The 19,457-nt window shown below is 49.4% G+C and overlaps 1 protein-coding gene and 1 non-coding gene across 19 annotated transcripts in view; both read right to left on the minus strand.

The window, feature by feature from the left end:
• ACAN (aggrecan) overlaps window positions 1–19,457 on the minus strand; it is a 68,801-nt gene that overhangs the window by 48,645 nt on the left and 699 nt on the right. The gene's annotated exons all lie outside the window — the stretch shown is intronic.
• TRNAK-UUU lies at window positions 10,591–10,663 on the minus strand. The gene has a single exon. It is a non-coding gene; the product is annotated as a tRNA-Lys (tRNA).

The following is a 19,457-nucleotide window of genomic DNA, read 5'->3' on the forward strand; positions in this document are numbered from 1 at the left end:
AAACAGTGGGATCCCCCACAACTTGGTTAACTTAGGGCTCATGGATATATTCACTCCAAGCCTGGGTGTAGGATGAGAGTTCAAATAAAAGTCTGGATTCTTTAAGTGAGATCCTGACGCTGCTGGTGTCCTCTCCAGTGACCCAAGACTTGTCACTCTCAGAGCTGCCCCGTGTTTGCTGAATGAGGGCAGCCATCCCTGTCCCACCCTTAGGCAACAGTGAGCACCTTACAGCCAAAATCAGCTTGTACAGTGGTTTCACGGGCAATCTAAAGACTGCCTTTATTGGACTTCCTTGGTGGCACAGTGGATGGGAATCCTTCTGCCAAGGCAGGGGACATGGGTCCGATCCCTGGTCAGGGAAGATCCCAGATGCTGAGGCGCAACTAAGCCTGTGCACCACAACTCCTGAGCCTGTGCTCTGGAGCCTGGGAGCTGCAACTCCTGAAGCTCCCGTGCTGTCGAGCCCATGCTCCACAGCAAGAGAAGCTACCGCAGTGAGACGCCTGTGCACTGCAACAAACAGTAGCTTTCACCTGCTGCCAGCACAGTCAAAATAGATAAATAACAGCACTGACTTTGGTTGGCTGGAGGTGTAAGGGTTTGCAGGTAAAGGCCCTCCCCATGGAGGTGGGTGATAGGCACAGTAGGAACCTGAAAGGAGCAGATTCTGGTTCAGGGCACAGTGAAAGTGTTAGTTGCTCAGTCGTGTCTGACTCTGCGATCCTATGGACTATAGCCCGCCAGGCTCCTCTGTCCATGGGATTTTCCAGGTAAGAATACGGGAGTGGGTTGCCATTTCCTTCTCAGGGGATCTTCCCGACTCAGGGATTGAACCTGGGTCGCCTGCATTGCAAGCAGATTCTTTACCGTCTGAACCACCAGGGAAGCCCACAGATGTTTTTAAAAAACATCAATTTCTGCTCTCTCTGGCCTTTCTGTCTTGATTTTCTTCACTCACTGAAAAAGGTACTTGCTAGTAATAATTGGTTGACCTGGATCTACTGTGACGAGAGATATGCTATTCTTCTTCTCTCTGGAGTCCACTTTGAACCCAGGAACCATGCAATTTCCTGAAATAGCCTAGTCTCAGTTTCCTAGGAGACCATATGGTATGAGAGAAGGTGGGTACGTTAAAACTACAACCTGAATTCATACCTTTGACTCATCACTTGCTGTATTTTAGATGAGCTTGAGAAAGTTTCTTGACAACTCTGGCCAGAATATCCATGAATGAGGGCTCTGGAAATTGCTAATTTCCAGTTAGGAGGAGAACAGGGAGTGATGACTCCCATGACAAATTGCTCTAAACGTCTTATTTCCTCTAAATCATCAAACAGAAGTCCTTTTATTCCCTGAGCAGCCTGATCCTGTTGGGTGGGGTGGTAAAAGGCATTGGGAGGAAGGAAGCTTATATCACATTGGAATCTTGAGTGAGCCAGGGACGTAGAGCTCAGATCAGAAAGGACCGTTAAAACAAAATGAATCTTGGCCTATATTTCATGGCAGAACAGGACGAATGCTCTTGGAGTAAAGTCCAGCCCCTTCTCGTGTTCTGTTAAGATACATTCTATGCCCTCACTCCTGCTCACACCACATCATACCTCTATTCCCAGCTACATTCTAGCTATTTCTCGAACATAAAAATGTGTTTCCTCTTAACGGCTTTAGTTCCTTCTCGTCCTTCCTCCTGGTACACAGTTCTGGATCTTTCCCTCATTGGCCACTTTCATCATTCTAGCCTCAGTTCAAATGTCCCTTCCCTGACCACCCTGTTCCCTCACCCCTACCCAGTACCTCCCTATCACATCACCCTATTATTGTTTGTTTATAGCATTATCATTACTAGAACTTACTGCCCTTTTCCATCTGCTTGTTTATTGTTTGTTTCCTCTACTAGAATATACACTCCATGAGGGCAGGAACTTTCGTCTGTTTTGCTCACTACTATCCCTGGTGGCTCAGATGGTAAAGAATCTTCCCGCAATGCGGGAGACCCAGGTTCGATCCCTGGGTTGGGAAGATCCCCTGGAGAAGGGACTGGCTACCCACTCCAATATTCTGGTCTGGAGGATTCCATGGACAGAGGAGCCTGGCAGGCTACATACAGTACATGACTTTGCAAAGAGTTGGACACAACTGAGTGACTAACACTATACCTACTTAGGCTTTCTAGGTGGTGCAGTGGTAAAGAATTCACCTGCCAATAAAGGATACAGAGGAGATATGGGTTCTATCCCTGGGTCAGGAAGATCCCCTGGAGTAGGAAATGGTAACCCACTTCAGTATTCTTACCTGGAATATTCCATGGACAGAGGAGCCTGGCAGGCCACAGTCCATGGGGTCACAAAAAGTCAGACACAACTGAGCACCCACAAATGCATACATACTTCAGGTGTCTGCAACAGTGCCTGGTACATAGCAGGTGTTCAACACATATTTGTTGAATGAATGAATGAATGGTGCTTCATGAATGGGCAATGTCCCTTCTGGATTGTTTGGGAATGGAAGGAGCACTAAGCTTAAGACTGATAATAACTGTTGCAAATCATTTCAAAACATCTTGCTTCCTCAACCCTAAAACACATTAGAAGCCCTAGGAGGAAGTGTTAACTCTGAATGTGGGTTAGGGGTAGCCTGGAGCATACCATGGCCCCTGGAAACATCCATTCACCCTCCTCTCCTGTTAGGAGAGGACCAAGACTGGTCAGCATGGATCTGGGGACCACCGAGAAGGGAGTGGTGGGTGACCCAGGAGATAGCACCCAGGGACAGAACAGAACTCAGAGTCATCTAGCAGCCTGATGAAGCCTGTGTATTTAAGGGGCTGGGAGTGAGCCAAGTCCAGAGCTGGGAAGGAAGGCCAGCCATGATGGTGCTTCTTAGGATGGGAGGCTGCACCCAAACCTGGCCCCAAAACATAAGACCAGACCAGGGTGGGCACCAGAGGGAAGAATTCAGCTCAACATCACCAGCCTTTCCCCATTACTCCCACCTCTCCTTACCCTCGACTGCAAATTCCCAGTAATACCAGTTTAAAATGGAGAGTGGCACATTAATGGCTCCTGATTCACTCGCCCAGAGACACTGAGCTTTGCCCAGTTTTCTGTGTGGAAAAAAACCTGGTACTTGGGACCTGCCCCTTCCTGTTCTCAGCCTTCCATTCCAACCCGGGCTCTTGGAGGTTTTCTCTGCATTAATTTCAGACGTTGTGTAAATAGCAGACCTGGGAGTTTGGAAAAGAGTAAGTATCCTTCAGCCCAAACTTTCCATCAGGCACAAGAACCTTTCCTGGGGCAGGAATCTGGGGCCAAGAACTGAGTTCCCTCCAGTTGGCGCTGACCACCAACCTGGCAGGACAGAGTGCTCCTTCCTGTAGGAGTTTGGGAAGGGGCTAGGGGACCCAGCAGGACTCCTCAGGGGCCTCCCTTGGTGGGAGCTGAGCCCAGGTTTCCAAAACGATCTTCGGTAAAGGTTTCTGGCAGCTGAAGGTCCTGGCCAGCAACGACACAGGCGTTTGGGGTTACAGATGAATTCCTGAGCAAAGCAGAGGGCCAAGTGCCTAGGATGCAGCCGAAAGGAAGCAAGGGGCAACTAGCCCAACCCCTTAAACTCTGGGGGCAGATGCCCAGGTTCTTGGAGTTTAGTCTAGATTTGGGGTCTAGTCAAGAGTAAGAAAGAGGATGGGCCACTGGAATCAAGCCTCATTCTCTTGACTGTAGTTTGCATGCCCTAATTCTAGGACTGGGAAGACGTCATAGAGAACATTCACTTAGCTCCTTTTGGGTCAGGCTTTTCTTTGAGAGCCACTGGGATTTATGGACCTGGCTCCCAGAAGGTAGTCTCTATGTCTTCATTTACCTGGGGGCCTTGGGCCACGCTGGATTGTCTGTAATAACATTGTGATTTACGGTGGGGGTCTTGGGTCATGTGATATCAACCTGACCTCTGGAAGGACTGGAAACTAAGGTCAGCCATGTGGGTGGTCAGCCATGTCTACAGGACCAACCCACAGTGAAAATCCTGGACAGCCAGGCTCAGGTGAGCTTCCCGGGTTGGTAACACTCTGTACACATTGCAACCCATTGATGCTAGGGAAGTAAAGGTTGTCCACACAACTCTCTGGGACAGTGCAACTGGACACTCACGCCTGGTCTCTCTGGGACCCTGTGCTGTGCGGCTCTTCCCTGTGCTGATTTTGATCTGTATCCATCTGCTGTGATAACCAGTAACTGTGAGTATAACAGCTTTGCTGAGCTCTGAGTCCTTCTAGTAATCGACTGGACCACAGGGAGGTCTTGGGGACCTCCTACAATGGAAACTTTCTGCTCCACCAGGTTAGGTCGCCCTTCCCAGGGGGGTTCAGTGTAGCCCGAGTAGACAGCAGACAAGCCTGCTTCTTCCCATGGCCATCCCTCAGTGACATTGCTTTCTCTTCTTGGCGCGTGTGCTCTGAAGAGCTAAGCATTCTTTTTTTGGCCCTCATGTGGAGGGAATCATTGCCTTTCATCTGGAAAAGTTCCAAGGGCTTCCTGGCTCTCCTCCCTTCCTCTTTTCCTCTGTCAAACACCCATCATGTGGAAAACTGCAGCAGGTGTCGAGGAAGGATCAGAGTGAATCCATTGCCGGGGCTCACTGTGTGAGATAGGAGATGAGATGTGTGAGTAAATCCTACAGTACCAGAGGAGAACCTCTCTCAGCGAGACTGCTCCACAAGCTAAGATACAGAAATCACTCCTGTTTTGGGAAGACCTGGGAGAACTGTGAAGAAGAGATGGCTTTTGAACTGAGCCTTGAAAGATGTGACGAAGGGGACATCAGAGGAAGAGATGGTTGGATGGCATCACCGACTCAATGGACCTGAGTTTGAGTAAACTCCAGGAGATGGTGAAGGACAGGGAAGGCTGGCCTGCTGCAGTCCATGGGGTCGAAAAGAGTCAGACATGACTGAGTGACTGAATGATGACAATGGGCCTGTGGAGGTAGGGGAAGGGCATTCTAGGAGGGTCACATGAATAAAGGTATGGTGAAAGGAGTAGACCCAACTGGTGTAGGATCACATAAAGTTAGAAACAAAGCGGGGCCAGATTCTGAAGAGACTCTATGATTGGGCTGATGAGATTGGCTTTATTTTGTAGGTGATGGTGCCGGGGGGGGGGGTGTCTCAGGGTTTTGGGGAATGACCTGATCTCAGGTGTGTATCAGGAGGAAACCACGGCCCCCAGTATCTCTGTTGGCTTATCTCTGCTCTATGAAGTTCCCATTGCCATCAAGTGCACCCCACTCCCTCACAGCAGGAGTGCATGCTGCCTATAGCATTTGTCTGTTTCTTTGGGGAGACTGCACCCATTGGGGTAGGCACTGGGCTTGTCCATCCTTGGGTTTCCCTTGTCCATGAGCACCTACCCTTCCTCTAAAAATGGCTATAGATTGAAGGATGAGCCCAAGCTAGGCATGGTGCCCAGCAGCAGTGTGAACAAACAAATCATCTCCTTCAAGATTCACAATCGTCCTGGGAGGGGCTCCATTACTGGTCCTGTTTTTAGAAAGGAGGATACAGAGGCTCAGAGTGGTTAAATGACTTACCATAAACCCTGTAGCCAGGGAATGCCAGACCCAGAATTCAAACCCAGATCGGTCTGACTCCAAAACCAGTGCTCCTAACTAGATCCCTGCTTCCCATGTCCATGCTAGGGATGGGGGCAGGTGCTGAGAATGGAACCTGTCATGGGTTTGTTCTTGTCACCCAAAGAACTTTGACAATCTGTGGTCTCAGCTTTAAAGCATGATTCAATGAAGGGACATTCGTGGTGTGCCTCCTACATGGGGGACTTCACATCTTGACTCAAAGCACCAAGGCACCTTGGGGCTGTAGAATGAGTTCAACACCCAGAGACAGGCCGAGAACTTACTCTCTGAACCCCTCACAGACTCTTGATTTGTTTCAGAACAGTTGGAGAAGAGCTGCAAACATTGACATGAAAAGATGTTGCACCCCTTTCCAGCTTCCTCCCTTTCCAGCTGTCTCCGGCGTGTCCCCAGTTCGCTGGCAGCTGCTCCTGGTGGTGTGACTCTGCCTCGCAAGGCTGTCAGGACTATGGTGCCTATTAGCCTCCTGATGGGATGCCAGAGCAGCGACCTTCATGAAAACGCCTTCTAGGGATTCATGCTGTCTGCTGCCTCCTAGCTCCTCCTAGTCAGGGTTTCTTCCTCACAAGAAAGCCAACTTTCCTTTTTCAAAAAATTGATTCTTTTTTTTTTTTTAAGCTGTGGTAAAATACAAATAGGGCTTCCCAGGTGGCACTAGTGGTAAAGAACCCAGCTGCCAGTGCAGGAGACAGAAGAGACGCAAGTTTGATTCCTGGGTCAGGAAGAGCCCCTGGAGGAAGGCATGGCAACCCACTCCACATGGCAACCCACTTCAGTATTCTTGCCTGGAGAATCCCCTGGACCGAGGAGCCCAGCAGGCCACAAAGAGTCAGACATGACTGAAGCGACTTAGCACGCACACAAAATACAAATAACATAAAATTTGCCATCTTAACTATTTTCAAGTTCAGATATTTTATCATGAATTGGCATTAAGTGCATTCACATTGTTCCACAACCATCCATTCACATTGTTCCACCATCCATCTTCAGAATTCATCTTGCAAAATGAAACTCTGTACCCATTAAACAAGAACTTCCATTTCTGCTCCCTGCAGCCCCTAGAAACCACCAGGCTACTTTTTGTTTCTATGGACTGGACTTGGATTACTATCTCTCCTTCTGAGGAGGCAAATCTATACCCCTGTCTGGCACAATCTTTAGAGATCTTTGTGCGCTATTCCAATTGGAATTTTTCCCATCCAAATTTTCTGGAATATTTTGTATACCCAGGGAGGCCTTCATGTACTCAGGACTCTCTGGGGCACCACACTGCCTCCAGCATCCTGGGATGCTTTCACATACCCCAGCAATGATCTACATCTTCAGGGGGTTGGGCTCTAAGGCTGCACACAAGCTGGAACCCAAGTAGGATCAAAACTCCCCTTGAAAGTCTCTTAAGAACTGGTGAAGTCCCCCCACCAACATTCTCTCCCAATGTGTTGAACGCAATAATCTTTCTTCCATTACTGGGTGGGACTGTTGTTTCTTTATCTGAGAAGAAGGTAAATTTGTTGGCTTTTTAGGAGGGCCAGGATGTATAAGAAATACATATCATTAAACACTAGATACACATGTGATACCTCAAGATCCTCATGCTCTGAGAGGAACAAGGGGACAGAGGCCAATCCTGGGGACAGCAAATTTGAGCCCCTTGTCACTGCCTCACTGGGGACCCAGAGCCATTAGTGGAGTGGCTGCAGAGTTTCTCACTAAAGCGTGCTCTCTCCCAATGACTGTCACTGCACTGTGGCTGCTTCAAACTCAGGAGAGCTTGATGCCAATTTCCCTTGATGGAAAAATTCACCCGCAGCTGCACAACCAGTAGAAGTATGAGGACAAGGAACCAGGGCTCTCTGCATCATGTGATGAGCAGACAGCACTCTCTCCCATCTAAGCTGTGGGCTCTCCTGAAGGTCAAGGAAAACTTTTCATTTCTTGTTTTGTATTCCCTACCGTGTCCAATAGAGAGCCTGGCATGTAGAAGATTCCAGTTATGGAAAAACTGTTTACTGACTTAGAAACACATTCACCTTATATGACGGAGCACACACACACACAAAAACAAGTTGCAAAATAATATACAGAATGAGACTCCATTTCATTTTTATGTAAATCTATTCATGGAAAAAAGACCACAAAGATATACAGAAATGTAACTGGTTATCTTCTGGTGGAGAGTTTGCAGTCACTATTAACTTTTTTCATTTTGAGAGTTTTTATTTCCTAAACTTTCTATGCTGTTCACTATTTTTTTTAAAGCAAAAATGTTTCTAAAAAGAAAAGGAAATTTTATGTCCTTAAAAAAACTTCATCCAAGACAATCACAAAAGAGAAGAAACTCCAGTCCTGGAGGCCATTAGGAGAACTGGAGTCTGTGGGTCAAAGCCAACAGACTCCCCAGTGACCAACGTGACAGCCAACTGGGGTTGGGGTGGGTGGAGAGGAGTGTCCCAGTGGAGAAAGGCGGAGGGAGAAAGTTCTCTCCGTGTTAAAAGTCTTGGAAATCTGCTGGGAAACAGAATTTTCTTCTGTCCCAGTGTTCATAGACTCTGGACCCACAGTCTTTCTAGTTCATGGCTCCCTCTCCTGGAGGTGGCCCTGAATCTGCCAAAGAATCCCCATGAATCAAGGGCATGGTGTGCAGGAATAAACAGGGCTTTACACATACACCCTGAAGGACAAGCCCCAGACAGAGGGACAAACTCTGCGGCTTCTCTTTCTTACGCTAGATGTCAGGGCCGGGTCTGAGAAATTCATCTTCTCTCTGGGCAGAGTGCAGGAAACCATGAACTTTATAATCAGATAGTCATGAGTTCAAGTTCTGGCCCTACCACTTAACACTGTGCCTCAGTTTCACTATCTACTATCTCAGCATGGAGGGTGTGTATGTGTGTGTGTGTGTGTGTGTGTGTGTGTGTGTTAGCATACAAGCACTGATCTATTGGAGTGCTATCACTTACTTAATCTGCGTTTCCTGACAGAACTTCCTTTATATCTTACAAATGCAAAAAGTGAAAGTGTTAGTCACTCAGTCCTGTCTGACTCTTTGCAACCCCAGGGATTGTAGCCTTCTAGGCTCCTCTGTCCATGGGATTCTCCAGGCAAGAATACTGGAGTGGGTAACCTTTCCCTTCTCCAGGGGATTGTCCGGAGCCAGGGATTGAACCCAGGTCTCCTGCATTGCAGGTGGATACTTTACCATCTGAGCCACCAGGAAAGACCTACAAATGAAGCATAGATCTAAAATATAACAAGAGTCAATAAAGAATGCTATGGGCTGAATTCTGTCTCTCTCCTTGCCCCAAAAGGTATGCTGAAGCTCTAACCCCCAGTACCTGTGAATGTGAGCTTATCTGGAAATAGAAGCTTTGCAGATGTAATTTAGTTAAGATGAGGTCATTACAATGGTTCAATAGGGCTTGCTGCAGTTTCCAGGTATGTCTGGAGGCCTGCGCTAGCTTCAGGGTGGCTGGAAATATAAGGTAATTGCTGCATCTCTCTGGTCCCTTCCTGCTCTGAGCTTGTATGACTATTCAAGAGCTTAAGTGGGCAGAAAAGCAGCTGATCAACTTCATCATGGGCAAGAAGAGGCAGTCACGTGGTCATCCAACCCACTGACTCAAAATTCAGGTTCTGAGACACCAGGAATGGGCCCGGGGAACATTCCCAACGGACAGCAATTACTGCTTCAGTGCACTTGCTCTGTGCCACACACTTTGGTTTAGCTATGTTATCTTGCTTTATCCTTTCAACAACCTCATGAAGGGAGAGTCAATGTGCCCAATTTACAGATAAGGAAACTGATGCACACAAGACTAGTCAACCCTGGCAAAGTCACACCTCTGGTTGAACAGTCCAAACTGGGCCCAGAGCCCTTCAACCTAATTCCACCCCTGGAAAACAGTGGCCTGATGGATTCCTTGGTGAGTCCAGGTGTTAGATGTCATTAGGAAGGAAGCTGGAAATAAAATGTAAGTGACAATGCACTGGACCCTCCATCACAAAAGAGAGACAAGATGGACTTGGAGTTCAAGGAAGGCCCACAGTGGGTGGGGCCTGAGGGCACAGAGTTGGAGGGGAATACTCTTAAGTGTGGATGGTGAAGGCTGAGAAGAGCTGCCCACTGAGGTCTTCAGAATCATGAAGACGCTGAGCTGCAATGCCAGGGGAAGCCTTGTCTTGTTCTCCATCCTCTCCCCTGGTGCCTGGCTGGCCTCCTAACACGTCACGGGGAGTGCTGGGACCCTGCAGTTTGAAAGAGGTACTGGAAATGCAATAAAAGAGCCCATGACCCATGCTGGGTGGCCAGTGATAGAACCCGAGGCTCCAAAGGTGGCAGGACCTAAAACTGAACGTTTATTTCTAAAAGTAGCTGCTCCTCACGATGTTTGAGTCAGCATGAATCATTAAGGAAAATTTGAAAAGAGAGCAGCCATTCATCTCCTCAGCTGGGCACCTCTGATGGCAGAACATCAGCTCGCCGGGGTGACTACGCAGAGTCCCTGGGTCCTGGCCGGGGTGGGTGGGGCCGCTGAAGTGGGCAGGGCAGGTGGGAACTGTCCATAGCAGCTGCCATGTTCAGCAGACAGAGCACTGGGAGCAGGGAAATTGGGCCCTCGTTCTAGCATTGACAGTCACACCTCCAGGCAGGACATATATTTTTCTAGGTTCTGGCTTTCACATCCACAACAAGAGAAAGATGCACCATACAATGGCTTTCAGAAGACATAAAATCAGAGTTGTTCTCATAGAATCTGATGCTGACTCCCATAATCATTGCCCCTCTCAACTCACTTCTGTGGCCCCTAAGGGGTGTCAGAGACACACAACTCCTATGCCGACCCCCTGGAGGATAGTTTGAAAAGCACTGGATAGAAATCACTTGGCAGATTTTTAATTAATTTTTTTGGCCATGCCTTGTGGCATGCGGAATCTTAGTTCCCTGACCACGGATGGAACCTGGGCCCACGGCAGTAAAAGTGCAGAGTCCTAACCACTGGACCACCAGGGAGGTCCCACACACCTACTGTGTGGCAAGCGTTTTCCATGTGTTGGAGATAGAAGACAATCAAGATAGACAGGGCTTTTGGTCTTGGAGGGGCTGGGAAGGGGGCAGACAACCACCGAGGAAAACAACCAAGCAGAAACTTTCAGACAGTGATAAGCTGCAAGGAAAATATGACAAAGGACTGCTGGAGTGTGGGGTTGAGGGTGTTCATGTTAACTGGGTGGCCAAGAAGGCTTCATTGAGGAGGTGACATTTGGACCCGAATGACCAGAAACAGCCAGCCACGCAAAGCCCTGTGGGAAGGGCATCCAGGCAGAGGAGCCCATGAGGGCAAAGGCCCTGAGGTGGGAATAAAGTGGGAGGCCAGTGGTGGGTGAGGGGAGAGTGTATTATGGAGATCAGCTCCGGAGGGCCTTGGGCCAAGAAAGGGGACTAGGCTTTATTCTAAGTGTGAAAGGACCACACCACTAAGGCCTTCTAAGAGCCTTGGCAATCCCCAAAGGGCAAAGGAGGGCCTGACTGCCTGGGGCCTGCATCTAAGGGTAGGTTCCTACACCGACACAGGGTTCCTACGGTGACTAAGGAGCAGTCTAGACTGGTGACCAGTGTCCGGCCACAGCAGTTACCCGAGCCTTACCTGCTGTTTATCAGAGTCTTGCTGACCCCTGTGGGTGAAGCCCGGGGTGTGAGCCCCTGAGGCACTGAGACAGCCGAGGGAGCTCCTGAGAGCAATGAGGGTGAGGAGCCTCCTTGACCAACAGAGTCACTCCAGTCCCCCGACCGGGTGACACAGCAGCCCTCTCCCTGTGGAACGGGCAGGAAGGACTCAGGTTCTCTCACACCACAGGGACCTTTCTCTCTTAAAATGTCAACAAGCTATAGCAGAAGCCACGGCAGGTGGGGTTCAGGAAGCAGCTGAAATCCAGAATGAGGCTGCGCCAGGGGAGTTAAAGGCTGCGGTAAAGGGGTGAAGAAGCCCCCTGACTGGGCTGTGTGGACCTGGGGGTGGGGTGACAGCCACAGATGGAGTCGTGAGGAAGGGGGACAGAGACAGGCAGGGAGACAGGGCACCTCTCTGCTAAGGACTGGGGCTGCCAATCCCCGCCGGGGGCGGGGGCGTGCTAGTCACAGAGACAGGAGACTGGCGCCCCCTGGAGTCAGACAATGGGTAGAGCACACTGGGTCAGGCCTGCAGCCCAAGGGGAGGGGACAGGGTGTGGGGGTGTGTGTGTTGGAGGGAGACCAGCCTGGTCTGGAGACAGAACCCTGCTCAGAGGCAGAAGCCAGAGGAGGAGCCAGGGCCCCACCCTCCAGTAAACCACACTGAATGCTCTACTTCTCTCTCTCTCTTTTTTTTTAATCTAGGGGAAAAAAGAACTAAAACGAACTCCCAGCAAGACCAGTGTTTAAACGGAAGGTGGCAGGTAGGAGGTGGAAAAGGAGAGGTTGGGTTCAACTTGGCTCAGATGGTAATGAATCCACCTGCCATGCAGGAGACCTGGGTGCGATCCCTGGGTCAGGAAGATCCCCTGGAGCGGGGCGTGGCAACCTACTCCAGTGTTCTTGCCTGGAGAATTCCCATGGACAGAGGAGCCTGGCGGGCTACACTCCATGGGGTCGTAAAGAGTTGGACACGACGGCGAGACTAAGCACAGCAGTGACTGCGTTTGAGGTTTAGGGCTTTAGGCTCTCCTTGGTGGGGTCCCCCTTGTCCTGGGTTGGCCCCTGGGGCCCTGGTGCTGCAGCCTCATTCCTGCTGCAGCATCAGATCTGGCTGACTGCCTAGATCGGCATCTCCAGACGGAGAACCTCACTCTGCTCTAGGGAAGAAGAGTGCTCTGGTCACATTCAATGTGAGGAACTTGATGGTGATTTCCAATGCTCAGCACATTGAGAAGTCCTACAAGAAAGGGGCACTTTTTATTCTGTTTAACCCTTGGGGATGTGCTTTTTTTTTTTTTTCACATGCAATGCCTATTGACATCTCGGGAAGGAATGTTCCACTTTGGAGAACCCTGGGCTAGCTTCTGCCTCTAGAGCAGAATGTACCTTTACATTCCAGTACATTAAATGTATTTTAATCCCGGGTCAAGGACAACTGTATGATGAAAGAATGGTCCCTGTCTCAGGTAGGAGAGGGGATATGTGAAAGTTGCTCAGTTGTATCTGACTCTTTGTGACCCCATGGACTATACAGTCCATGGAATTCTCCAGGCCAGAATACTGGAGTGGGTAGCCTCTCCCACAGGAGAGGGGAGGCAGGCCTCTACTTTCTCACTCCTCTAAAGAATAAAGGTAGGGGCAGAGGCTGTAGTTCTGTCTACAAAAAAGGGGAGGATAAGTCATACCAAAAGGCAGGGCTAGAGGGAGGGGCTCAGAATCAAATGCAACAAGAGGAACAGTTTTGGGCTTTAAACGAGGGGTTCGGAAATGGGGCCTCATTAGAATCATCTGGGGAGATTTTGAAAAACACAGATGCCTAACCTGCCTTCCCCCAACAATCGCTTGGGGCACATACGGCTCAGGAATCCCTGTTTCTCAAAAACTCCTCCAATGTTTATGATTCTAGGGATAGAGCCTCTAGGCCCCCTTTTCAGTGTCTTGTAAAACAGACAAACATCTGCTGCATCCCTGAGTCATCTTAGAATCCAGGTGTTCCCCTGAGCCATTTGGATAAGCAGGTCAAAAAGAGGGGCTTGGGGGGGAAGGAAGCACCCCTGACGGGGCAGGGAAGTAGTGGTGGGAAGGTCAGGCCAAGACCCAGAGTTTGTTGGGGAAAATGTGGCTTCCACTCCCCCTGGCTTTGGACTTTTCTCTTCTAATAGGTTTTCTTCCCCAAAACAACCCTGAGACCAGCAAGGACCCTGGAGGGACAGAGCCAGAAGGTGGCCCAATGGTGGGTGATGGGTGGTCCCAGGACACAGTGTGTCCACAGGTAGATGCGATGGCCCAGGGTTTCTGTGTCCTAGCACCTCCTGTTACTGGTTTGAATGTGACATGTGACATGGAGGGAGGAGCCTCAGCAGCCTGGTTAAAACCATGACTCCGCCAAGAGCAGCCTGCGCCCCTCCAAGTCCAGTGCCCTCCCCTCTTTGGGACTCAGTCTCCTCCCCTGTATGATGAAGGAGGCAGGGGGTTATTTTTTCTGGCCATACCTTGCAGCATGTGGGATCTTAGTTACCTGACCAGTGATTGAACCCATGTCCTCTGCTTTGGGAGTGCAGAGTCTTAACCACTGGACCACCAGGGAAGTGTCCCAGGGAGGTGATTTAAATTCTCCCTAAGTCCCCCTGTGCTCTGAGGTTTCATGATTCTGAGAAGGCTCAGAGAAGTTTGTTCCTGCTCAGTCACTCAATCAACCCCATGGACTGTAGCCCGTCAGGTTCCTCTGTCCATGGAATTTTCCAGGCAAGAGTACTGGAATGGGTTGCCATTTCCATCTCCAGGGGATCTTCCCAACCCAGGGATAGAACCCGCGTCTCCTGCATTGGAAGGCAGATTCTTTACCAGTGAGTCACTTGGATTTCTCAAATCCACCCATTTGGATAGTGGCTTTCAGTTAGGCCTTAATTTATTTCAACTCCATGTAAGTGACAAATGGTCCCATTTTAAAGAAAGGATTCAATGACATGCCTGCACTGAGATAAGTCTCTGGGTGCCTGATCCTGATTTGGTCCTCTTTTCAGTTCTAAGGCCCCATTTCTACCTCCCTCTCTCCATGGGGATCCAGCTCTTGGGGCTGTCCCAGCTCAATGGTTGTATCTGCAGTTCCCTCTAGAGGGAGCTGTTGCCTGGTGCAGTAACCTGACCCTAGCAGGCAGTGGGAACCATAGGTCCTGGTTTCTGGCCTTCTTGGGATAGATCAGCAAAGTGGAGGATGCCCAGCTGGGTATTGTTGGCACTTTCCTCGTCAAGAATTGAAAGGAGTTTATAGAGCAACGGTCCACTGGTTTGTTCATTCAGCCTGTCTGTGTGTACCCAGTACTGGCTTAGGTACAATGTACACCAGATATAAAACCAGCTTAGGCTTCACAGGCACCCCCTCAAGGCAGCTTCCTGGACAGTAATTTCTCACTAATCTGGACCTGTGAGGGTAGGACTTAGTATCTCTATTTTACAGAAAAGGAAACTGAGGCCCAGAGAGGTGAAGCAATTTCCTCACATTACACAACTCAGTTCATGTGACTCCAAGTCCAGGGTGCCTCACAGTGGTGAATGCACACACTGGGCTTCTCGTTGAAGCAAAGCCTTACCCATCTTTTCATCCCTTGCTGAGAGCTATATGTATGAGGAGGAGGAGCTGACCCCCCCACCCCTACAAGCAGAAGGCATTACTATGGCAACTGTGCTCTAAACAGCAAACTTCTTGGACATTATAATCACATGTCTACACTGGCTGATGCGGTAACTTTCCAGAGTGGAACCTTTAAAAACCTCAGATAATAATAACAGCTGCTATTTTATTGTATTGTGTGTCAGGTCCTTTATTTGCTTTATCTTGAATTCTCTCAAACTATCTCACAAGCCCCATTTCATAGGCGCAGAAACTGAGGCTCAGAGCTGATGACTTGCCCAAGTGCTTGTAGCTAGGATTTCAACTTGGATCTGGGCCACCAAAGTCCAAGTTATCTCTACTTTACCTCTGTGGCCCTGGCTCTTTTTTTCATTTGTTGTCTTACTCTTACTCACCTGCCACACTCTCTCTTCTTGCCCTCCTACCCCCCAGCTTACTTTCCTGCTGTTAGACACAGTCGGACATGGCCTGACCTAACAACTAAATGAAGATCTGGAGCAGGGTTTCTTAATCTTGGCACTATTGACATTTGGGGCTGGGTAATTCTCTCTTGCTGAGGTGAAGCACTGTTCTGTGCATCATACATATTCAGCAGCATCCTTGGTCTCTACCCACTAAAGATCAACAGACAGTATCACTCCTCTCTACAGTGACAACACTAAGTATCTACAGACATGACCAAATATTCCCTGGGGTGCACAACAGCTCTCCAGTTTAGAACCACTGTCTTATAGAAATGAGGAGTCAGGGTCAAGTTGATTATAACCTGCCTTCCCCATTAGATCACGGGCAGCTGGAGGGCAGGAAGAGCAAACTGTTTGATGTACTGCTGTGTTATCCACACCTACTGCAGTGCCTGGCATGTGGCAAGTGCTGCTGAAAGAATGAATGAATGAATGAGGTTTCCATGAACATGGTATGTTTCAGGATGAGGGCCTGAAGGACGATGTTCCCATCCAGATCCTCATCGACCTGCACGGCCTGGTGCACAATACCTTTTCCTTTTTAGGCCTCAGTCCCCCTTTGCCATCTCTTAAATGAGGGTCCTCCCTGGCCCTGAAGCCCTGGACATCAGTGGTCTGCGAACTGCCATGTTCCATCTCTGAGGCCCAGAGTCCAGGGGCTGAGAAGAGTGTTAGCCTTGGACAGAAGAGAGGCTGTCTCCCCACAGGCTGGACACTGAGATCTGCCCAGTCTTGAGTTTATCCTTCTTTATCCACGCTCCTCAAGTCAAATCAATTACAGAGAGACAGGCAAGTGCTCCCCCCTCGCCGCCTCCCCCCAAGACCCTATGCAGTAGAGGTGGCTCCTTTTCAGAGTGTGTGTCTTAAAAGGAAAAACATGTAACCTCAAAGGTAACCAAATATCCCGATCGTGGTGCCCAGCACCACACACCCCAAATCCACCTATTCATGAGTTTAACAAAAAGCTTCTTTAGGGTACACTGTAAGGCCATTGAGAGGGAGAAAAGTCGCCTCTTACACACCCAGGCCAGCCCGCAGGGCCGCCCTCCCAGCACACACATACACACACTCACACACACACACACTCAGGCCGCTTACAAGAAGGCTCTGAGTTTTTAAAAGTAAACCCTACCGTTTCCGCTCTTGCCCTGGATTCAACTTTTGAAAAAAGGAACCGTTTTACCGCTTTCCCTACAAATTCCCCCTTTCTCTGGCCTCCCTTTGCCTCAATCCCGCGCCCTCCCCCGAACCCTACTTTTGCCCCGCCCCCAGCAGCTGATCCTTTGCAGTCCCCACCCCAGCACCCCAGGGCAGATGCCACACTGACAACCCTGGCCTTTGCCCCCTGGAACAGGGCTTTCTTAAGCGTTGCAGTAAAGCTCCCATCAAATATGATGGGGGCATGGCCAAGAGGTGGCCTGGTGACAGCAGTAGAGGACAGCTCCTGTTTCAAGATGTGTTCCCGTCCATAGACCCCGCTTCCCTTTCCAAGGGCAGCCAGTTAGCCCTGTCCCCTCGCCTGCTCTACTTGTAAGCAGGCCTGTCCTCTTCCTTGAACTTGCCCTTCACTCCCACCTCCAGCTTCCATCTTCCAAGATACTTAAGGGTCTTGTTCCTACAAGGGCAGCAAGGATGCCCCAGTGCCTGCCAGCTGGGACCATGAGGCAGGAGTTTCTCAGAGACGAAAACATCATCGGGACCAGTGGCTTTCCAGTTCTTTTGATTGCAACCCCCAGTGAGAAATACATTACACAAATACCAAATTTGTGTACATTAATGCATATACATGTAGATTGTCAACACAAATATGCTTCTGTAGAACTGCAAAGTATATACCAGAAAGCAAAGTTTCTAGAAGCAATACTTACCTTTGCAGCATGGGAGACACTATTCCTATTTCATTAAACTGCCACTAAATTGGTTTCAAAACTGGCAGTTGGACAACTCCTGTGCTAGATGTTCTTGTGGGAACAGGCTAAAAATGACACTTCTAACTGGGGCCCATGGGCTTCCCTTGGCTCAGCTGAGGTCTTCTTAGCATCTAACAAGAGGGGCCTTGAGAGGGACCAGGTTCTAGAAGGGATCGTTAAAAAAAAATCCACATCAAAATTTGAACACATGGTCTTTCACTGAGACAGAATTGGGACCCTGGGGTGGACGGGGTGGCTAGAAACCGCTAGAGGAGAGGAATTCAGGTTTGTGGTGCCTGCTGAGAGCTGAACAAGGCATTATATTATATCTTTTAATCCTCATAAAAATCCCCAATTGGAGATTTTCCTCCCCTTTTTAGAGAAAAGGAAACTGAGTCTCAGGGAGGCTAAGTAAGATAAAGTCATGTGGCCAGAAGTTAGTTGAGCTGGGATTCGAACCCGTGTCTGCCTTGGCCGGCAGGCTTCTCAGCCACATGGCTCTTCTCTACCAGCTCAGGAGGTGAGCTCTCTCTTGGATTCCAACTCTGACTGGGGACTCTGACAGGCCATTCTGGGTCTGTGAGGATGGAGAAACGCCCCATCTCAGCAGGTGGGGGTGCAGGCTGCCTGGGATGGGACTGTGCGTGTGAGAAGGTGACATGGGCAAAATGTGTGCATAGGTGTGAGGAAGGGCTCAGACAGCACAGGTTCTCACCCCTCAAACACACAGACTCCCCACCCCAAAGAAGTAATAATATATGTTTTCCCTTTCTGAATTCTTTGCTGTTGAACAGAGAGCTTTCAGATAATAAAGGGAGAATCCCAATTCAAGTATGAAATTCACTGAAAATTTCTAGTGAAAGAAAACCTTCAAAAGAAAAATAAAACCTTCTACTTAATATTAAAATCAGTAATAATAATAATATCAAACAGCTTTGAGTACTTGTCTGGTGGCAGGCACTGTGCTAAGAGCTTTGCTTGGGTCACGTCAAACCTTCCGTTTACAGAGGATCCGCTCTGGGCCAGCACTGAGCACAAAGCCTGGTACCTAGGTGGCGCTTGCAGATATCAGAGAATGAATGAATGTGCCTAGTGTTGAGCTAGAAACTGCACAGAAGTACAACTAATTTAAACACAACTCTATGTCACCTGAGGAATTCCAGCATGTCTCTGAGAGATATTTTCTTCCTTTTGAATATCCTTCATCCAAAACTTTTTAAACTGGAGAGATCTTTTGTTCTGTACTTTTATCTTCCAGGTTAGAATCATCATTTCCCCCCACCCCACGTTCTCACCTCTAACAAGCCTTTGACTATTCTCCCCTATTGCCTTTCCATTCCTGGGTGGTCTCTTCCTGGCCCAGTGATTGACAGGTCAACACCCTTACATCAAACTTCACTGAGCCTTGTAAGCCCCTTTGCCCAGGAGCCCAGGCAACCTGACTGTCCTGTCTCCTTGGCAACCCAGAAGGCAAGGAAGAAAGAGAAGGATTTGATCCCAGACGTCTGGACCCTTCAGTCAGGACTAGTGATCGACTGTGGCCTCAGAAAACCTACATTCTAGTCCTACCCATGCCCCTTAGATATTTCTGGAATCACTCTCCCCAGAGATGCTCCCCATCCTGCTCCACCATCACTGGCTTCTCCTGTAGGGGAACCTAGAGATGGAAAGGATACCTGTGGCCATGGGGCCTCATCTCTCCTCTTCTTCCTTGAGGAATGCTCCTCCTGGGTGGCATGTTCAGAGCACTGCTCTTGGCTCTCTTGTGGGCAGCTCAGGCGCCCTGTCCCAGGTTCTGCCAATTCCTCCTGGCTTTTTCCCCACCTCCAGGTGCCCAGTGGCCAAGGAAGTGGGACCAAATGGGGAAGTTCTCTCAGCCTCTGCTTAGGCACCTGCTGGGTAACTGACACCCTGCCTTGTCATTTCATTTAGTGTCCAACCACTCTGCTGTCAGGAAGCCTCCTCTTTCCCCTCAGACAGAGGACAGGCCAAGGCTCCGGAAGATGAAGCATCTCCCCAACCCCCCTCAACTCAAAAGTAGCCCAGCAGGATTGGGACCCACGGTTCTCTGACTGTGGCTCTGACTCTGAAGCAGCTACTCTGTCCACTACAGCTCCTCCCAGACCCCG

The sequence above is a fragment of the Cervus canadensis genome, chromosome 17 (assembly GCF_019320065.1).
Source record: "Cervus canadensis isolate Bull #8, Minnesota chromosome 17, ASM1932006v1, whole genome shotgun sequence".
NCBI lineage: Eukaryota > Metazoa > Chordata > Mammalia > Artiodactyla > Cervidae > Cervus > Cervus canadensis.